We start from the raw sequence: 6,717 nt of genomic DNA on the forward strand, positions 1-6,717 counted from the left end.
TCAGGAATACGTATGTTGAACGTGTGTTTTGATGCCACAGTTATGTATCGAGCGTAGTCAGTAAACAAATAATTATGCGCCTGTTTTATTGCGTGTGTCTATAGGACGGGGAGCAAGCGACCAACGTTAACACAAAATTAACACAAAGGAGGCGTTAACACAAAGGAGGCGTACTAATAGGAACCCATGATTCGCTTCGTTGTTCTGAAATTAAAACTTCATCCCCTCTAGAAATATTGTTCATTCAGTGCCACGCTTCATTTCCTCCCGTAATCATCGGAGTTTGCTATCGTCCACCTGATTTAACTGATTCTTTTGTTGCTAATTTTCACGAAACACTTCGCGCGATAACAGCGGCTCACCAACATACTCCCATTGTTCTTTTCGGCGACTTTAACTTTCCTGCAATAAACTGGTCCGACCTTTCCACCACTACATGTAAAGATAACATCGAAAGCGATTTTGTCAACACGTGTCTAACCTTTGGTCTCTCGCAGCTCGTATCAAACCCGACAAGACAAAGAAATCATTCCTCGAACATACTCGACCTCGTATTAACTTCTCACCCTGATAACATCCCGCCGCTTCTTCATTTACCAGGACTCAGTGATCATTCCGTAATTCAATCCACGTACTCCTGCCAGTTGTCACACACAAAAAAATACAAAAAACATTAACTCTATACGACAAAGGCAACTATGCAGCCATTAATTCTGAACTAGCTGATTTCTGCATGTGGTTTCTGCGAGATTTTTCAGCACGATCAATCGAAGATAACTGCTCCCTTTTCTGAAACAAAATGCATCAACTTATAGATAAACATGTCCCTACTATCACCATCGCCGAAAAACCATCGTCACCATGGTTCAACAAAGAGCTGAAACGCCTCAGAAAGAAAAAGAAAAGACTTTTTCGATCCGCAAAACGCTTTGACACCGCATCTGCATGGGAAAGATATTATTCTGCAGAAAAAAAACATACTTATCTTTAACAGGCAAGACTAAACGTACATTTTTCTCGTCTGTTCTACCTTCCATGTTGCACGCCAACCCCCGGAAGTTCTGGAAAACTATAAACCCTCACATTCGAAGCCTCTAACGTTACATGACGACGACAACAATCTTTTCCCGGAACACGAATCTAGACACGCTCTTAATAACTTTTTTTCTTCAGTTTTTACTAAAGAACCTGACGGTGACTTACCGGATTTCACAGCTCTCGGCCACCCAGCTATGCCACAGATTACAATTGATGCTAATGGAATCATGAAACTTATTGAATCATTGAAACTTACTTCTTCATCTGGTGTTGACGGCATAAATTCTAAAATCCTTAAAGATACTAAAATCACTGTAAGTGTAATATTGTGCCACCTCTTTCAGCAGTCCATATCAACAGGTGTCCTTCCACAAGATTGGAAAGTTGGTAAGATCATACCAGTCCCCAAAAAGGGCTCACCTGTTTCATGCAAAAATTACTGCCCCATTTCTCTCACAAGCGTCTGTTCGAAACTAATGGAACATATTATTTATTCGCACATAGTCAAATTCCTTGTCTCCGTAAGATTCTTTCATACTAACCAGCATGGCTTTTTGAAAGGACGTTCATATGACTCCCAATTGGCTCTCTTTATTAATGACCTAAGCTCCAACCTTGACCTAAACGTTCCTATTGACACTCTCTTCCTTGATTTCGAAAAAGCTTTCGATAAAGTACCGCATAAAAGACTGCTACTAAAGTTATCGTGCCTAAATCTTAATTCGTTAGTATTAGACTGGCTTTCTAACTTTTTGACTAACAGAGGGCAATTTGTCTATGCTAACAATCATTCTTCTCCACGTAGCCCGGTCATTTCAGGTGTTCCCCAAGGTACAGTCCTAGGACATTTGCTTTTCCTCGTATATATTAACGATCTTCCTTCCAGTATTTCCTCTACCATCCGTTTATTTGCTGACGATTCTGTAATTTACCGCCCAATCACTAACAGTACTGACGCTGGCATTCTTCAACAAGATCTTGACCGAATCCAAATTTGGTGCGAAAGTTGGTTAATGTCTCTCAATATTTCCAAAACATGTTTAATCTAATTCCATCGTCGGCAGATGCATACTCCTTCTAAATACACTCTTTTCGGTTCAGAAGTATCGTCCGTCTCTTCCTGTAAGTACTTGGGTATTACTGTAACGCAAAACTTAACATGGTCATCTCATATCACGAACATCGCTAACGAACCTAATCGTACCCTTTGTTTCATAAGGCGCAACCTACGTTTTGCCACCCCATCCATCAAATCATTTGGTTTGGTTGGTTTATGGTTTGGTCATTTGCAAAATCATTTGCAAAACCAAATCAAATGATTTGAAAAACCAAATCATTTGCATACATAACTTTTGTCCGTCCAAAACTAGAATATGCTTCGGCAATATGGGATCCTCACCAGTCTAACATCTCTTTAACCTTAGAAAAAATACAAAATCGAGCTATCCGCTTCATTTATTCTGACTATTCATACTACACTAGTGTGTCTGCCTTAAAAACTAGAGCTAACTTACCCAGCCTTGAAACGCGGCGAAAAATTTCTCGATTGTGCCTCTTTCATATGTTTTATCATTCATCTTTAGGAGAATCAGTCATATCAAGTGATTATCGCCTCTCAAGCCGTATTAACCACCATAAGGCCGTCTACGCCCCCACCGCAAGAACTACCGCTCATTCCCGATCTTTTTTCGTCACGTCATCCCGGGACTTGAATGATCTACCATAGGACGCCGTGCATCACATCAACGCCATCCATTTTAAGAGCGCTATCAAGACCATAGTTGTTTAACTGTCATGCCCATCCCTCATGTAATGCCCCATACCAGGAGCCTTTGAGGTATCAAAAAAAAAAAAAAACCTCCTCGCAGCTAAAACTTCGTGGTCGCCAAGTGTCCTAAACGTTGTGAATGTCTGGGTGCGCTGTACAGTGGAGACGCCACTGTAGGCCTAAACGCTCTTCCCGTATTTTTTTTTTTCACCACTTGCTCGCAAAAACGATCTTCCTGAAGCTTCGCTGCGTTGCTCATCATTGAGCACAACTTTTCTGCCATTAATGCGTTATGTACCTTATGTGACATGTATGTGTTGCCACCTATCTGACTGCGTGTCGCAATCCGTCAGGTTGATGGATAGCCTCCGATGTCGCAAAAAGTGTTTGCACAAGGCACACGTTGTACACGTTAGACTTTCAGTAATTCTAAAAAATATGGCTTTTGCGGACTGCAAGGAAAGCGAATCATGGCCGCTACATATCTGACTAGGCGAACTTGAATATGAAAGAAATCACAAGTAGCACTGTTTTGAATTTCATAATTACGAGTTGAATATCTGTTTCCGTTACAGAGTTCAGGAAAACCGATTGCTAACAATTTTTCATCGCATTGTGTGTAGTGCCATCAACGACCGCTGAAAAAGGCAGATTAACTAAGTAATCATTGATTGTATTTGCCAGTACTCTTCCAGTTATCCAGTTATTGTTTTAGAGCGCAGCTCTTTGGCGTCCGTTCCTGGGTTTCGCGTCGTCGTCGGCGTCGGCCTCGTAACCAGCTCCGCCCCCAATGTCACGCTTTTCAATTGGTCGAAATGCTCGTGACGTCACAGTGCGCGAATTTCAAATGGGGCCAATTGTACTTTGGCTAGTAACCATGCAACCAATCAAAGGGATCGTATAGTGATGCTGCAACTAAGTTGGACTGAGTTTAGTTAATTGCTTAATTAATCAATTAGCCTAATTAATATAGAGGAGAATGAAGAGGTCAGAAGAAAAGAAAAGACGCGCGCCGCAGCGACAACAGCGTCCGCGGAAGGAGACGCTGCTGAAAAAAAAAAAACAGATAAGTACGAAGCCGCGTTCCCTCCACCACCACGCACTTCCCCCCTCAGTAAGTTGTTGTTGTTGTGACTGAGAGAAGGATGAAAAGGAAATTGCACGGGCCTGCTACTGGCTCTAGCCAAGCCACCACCGCTGCCAACGTGCAGATAGAGGAGAGGAAAGAGAAAAAGGCAAGTAAAGACGCGCGTCGCAGCAACAACTGCGTCCGCCGGAGCGGACGCTACTGAAAAAATCAGATAAGCGGCCGAAGCCGCTCTCGCCGAAGCGAGAAGACGTTGCTCGTTTCTTATACGTTGTGTCGAACATCCTAGACAGTTCCAACAATTGACAGGTTAATGACAGAACACGATGGATAGAAATGCAATAATATAAATATGAAATAGCCTAATTAACCTTTCTAGTTAGACCGCATAAATCAATAAAACCGAGAACAAAATTGGTCGAGTTGGGGAATCGAACCAGGGTCTCCGGAGTGCGATACGAGCACGCTAGCCACTCCGTAATGCCAGCTGAATGGTTTGGAATGAACAAAGGCGCGTATAGCTAATACGGCGTCTTCGTTCACTCCCATCTTCCCCCTTTCCCTTACGGCGAGGTTCAGGTGTCCACCCAGATATGCGAGAGAGAGAGAGATACATTTCCTTTCCTCAAAAAATAAATTTACCGTCCAGCAAGGCGTACAGCCGAATTGGCGATGGCGTTCTGTGGACTCCCTGGCAGCGTTGCAAGACGCTGTCGCGTTCCACTCTTACAGGCGAAGCTTAACATGTTAACCACACATCAGTAACACACGCAGACAGCCAATGGACGCGTCATTCGCTGGCAGCACTTGATTCATCATTCACAAGCACATTCTTAACGTACGCTCCCTTGCCGCACATGCCAAGGACGTACACCACGATCACATTCTGCGCCATTCCTCTGTACTTTGCTTTGCTGAAACCTGGATGGATCCCGAAGAGCCTCTCGAAATCATAGATTTCCTATACTGCTGTGGTGCTCGCAGAGACCACAACCGAGCGGCGGGAGTCGCTATCTACTTGCGCACAGGTCTCTCTGCAATACCAGTCGAAATGTTTGGCACGTCACATTGAGTTGGCGAACTGTGCGCCGCAAAGTTGCCCAACGGCTTGCTGGTAGTAGCTGCCTACTTCGCCCCTACCGCACTCACGAAAGACGTCGTGCACTTCCTGCAACTCGCATTAACCGTCCATCGATCCACACCGATGTTAGTAGTGGGGGACTTTAATGTTGACATAAAGACGAACAGCAATTTCCTAACACTTATGCGGGAGAACATCCCGTTCCTCTCGCTCGTAACGCGTCCCACGGCTGTGACAACCTCGCGAGGCACTTGTATAGATCTCGTCTTTGAGAATCAAGCATTGGTGTACCAAGTCGAACATATATCAGTCTATTTCTCTGACCACAAAGCTTCCTTCATGACTGTCAAGAACTGTTAGTGGAGTCTTTGTTAAAGGAATACGTGTGAAAAATAAAAAAAAAAATTTGTGATAGCGCATACATGTGTTGCTCGATTTCTTTGCCTCAATCTATCGAAAAGGTGAAACAGCTTATTTGCTGCGCTCAAATTTCGCATTAGGAAGTAACGTAATCGTCGGTAATTTTTTTTTCCATCAATATGTAGTTCAGTGGCTGGAGATTGGGATCTACCGGTTCCAAACGGCGTGTTTATCTTTTCCCATGGCTGCCTCGAAGGCTCAGTGGTTATGGCGCTCGGCTGCTGACCCGAACGCGTGATGGCTTCAATGATATCGGCGTGTTCTTTTACCACTAGTGATACGCGGCCGCCACGCCGTGTGGGTAAATTTAGATTCACCACGTTATTGCCCGGTAGAGTAAAAACATTTTCGTCCGTATACGATGTTTCGCTAAACATTATCACATCCAAGTGAAAGGTGATCTGACTAAAAGTCCTTGAAGTAGTGCCTGCTTAGATTTAGGCGATTGTGCGTTTATGTGAAGAAACTTGATACACGATAATTTTTTTTTCAAAGGTGCTTACTTAAGTCACTAGGAATAGTATTATCACATCCAATAGCATTATCACATCCAAGTGAAAGGTGATCTGACTAAAAGTCCTTGAAGTAGTGCCTGCTTAGATTTAGGCGATTGTGCGTTTATGTGAAGAAACTTGATACACGATAATTTTTTTTTCAAAGGTGCTTACTTAAGTCACTAGGAATAGTATACATTGAAGGAAAAAAAGCCGTTTACCGAAGCTTGATGCAACCTACACAAAAGCAGTAAATGATCCTTTGACAAGCATAGCCGACGCGCCTTCTGTACGCCTTACAAGAATTTTGACACTGCTGTGGCAAACAAATTTAAAATCGTTTTCTTTGTCCATTGTTTCGTCACCCACAGAAGTGATCGAGCTTGATTGGTGAGGCTTGCCTGAATGTAGGTTAAAGAATTCTGCTCCCTTGGCTGTTTAAATTTTACGAACCACCGTTCCCTCAGAGATTGCTGAGTGAAGCGAACGATTACACGTGGGGTATCGTTGCCTTTTACGGGCCGACGATTCATGACAATGACTTCACTATCTTTTAGTTCCGGAAGGTCAAGGGATGCAGCAAATGTGCTAACTTTAAGTAGATCTTCCTGTTCTGTCTGCTTTATATCATCAATCTACACATTCAGCTTTTTCTTTTGCTATTCCAGTTCGTCCATGTCCTTCTTAATGCTTTTGATTTGTTCACTGGGTTCGTTGTTTTCCACTTTTTCCAGATGCGCTTGAACTGCTTTTATGTCGTTTTCCTGTTGTGTTATTCTGGCCAGCACTGTGTCGTAGTTATGAGATAGTAACTGCATGCATTTTTTGA

This window comes from Amblyomma mixtum, chromosome 9 (genome assembly GCF_055824585.1).
Source record: "Amblyomma mixtum isolate Tamu chromosome 9, ASM5582458v1, whole genome shotgun sequence".
Classification (NCBI taxonomy): domain Eukaryota; kingdom Metazoa; phylum Arthropoda; class Arachnida; order Ixodida; family Ixodidae; genus Amblyomma; species Amblyomma mixtum.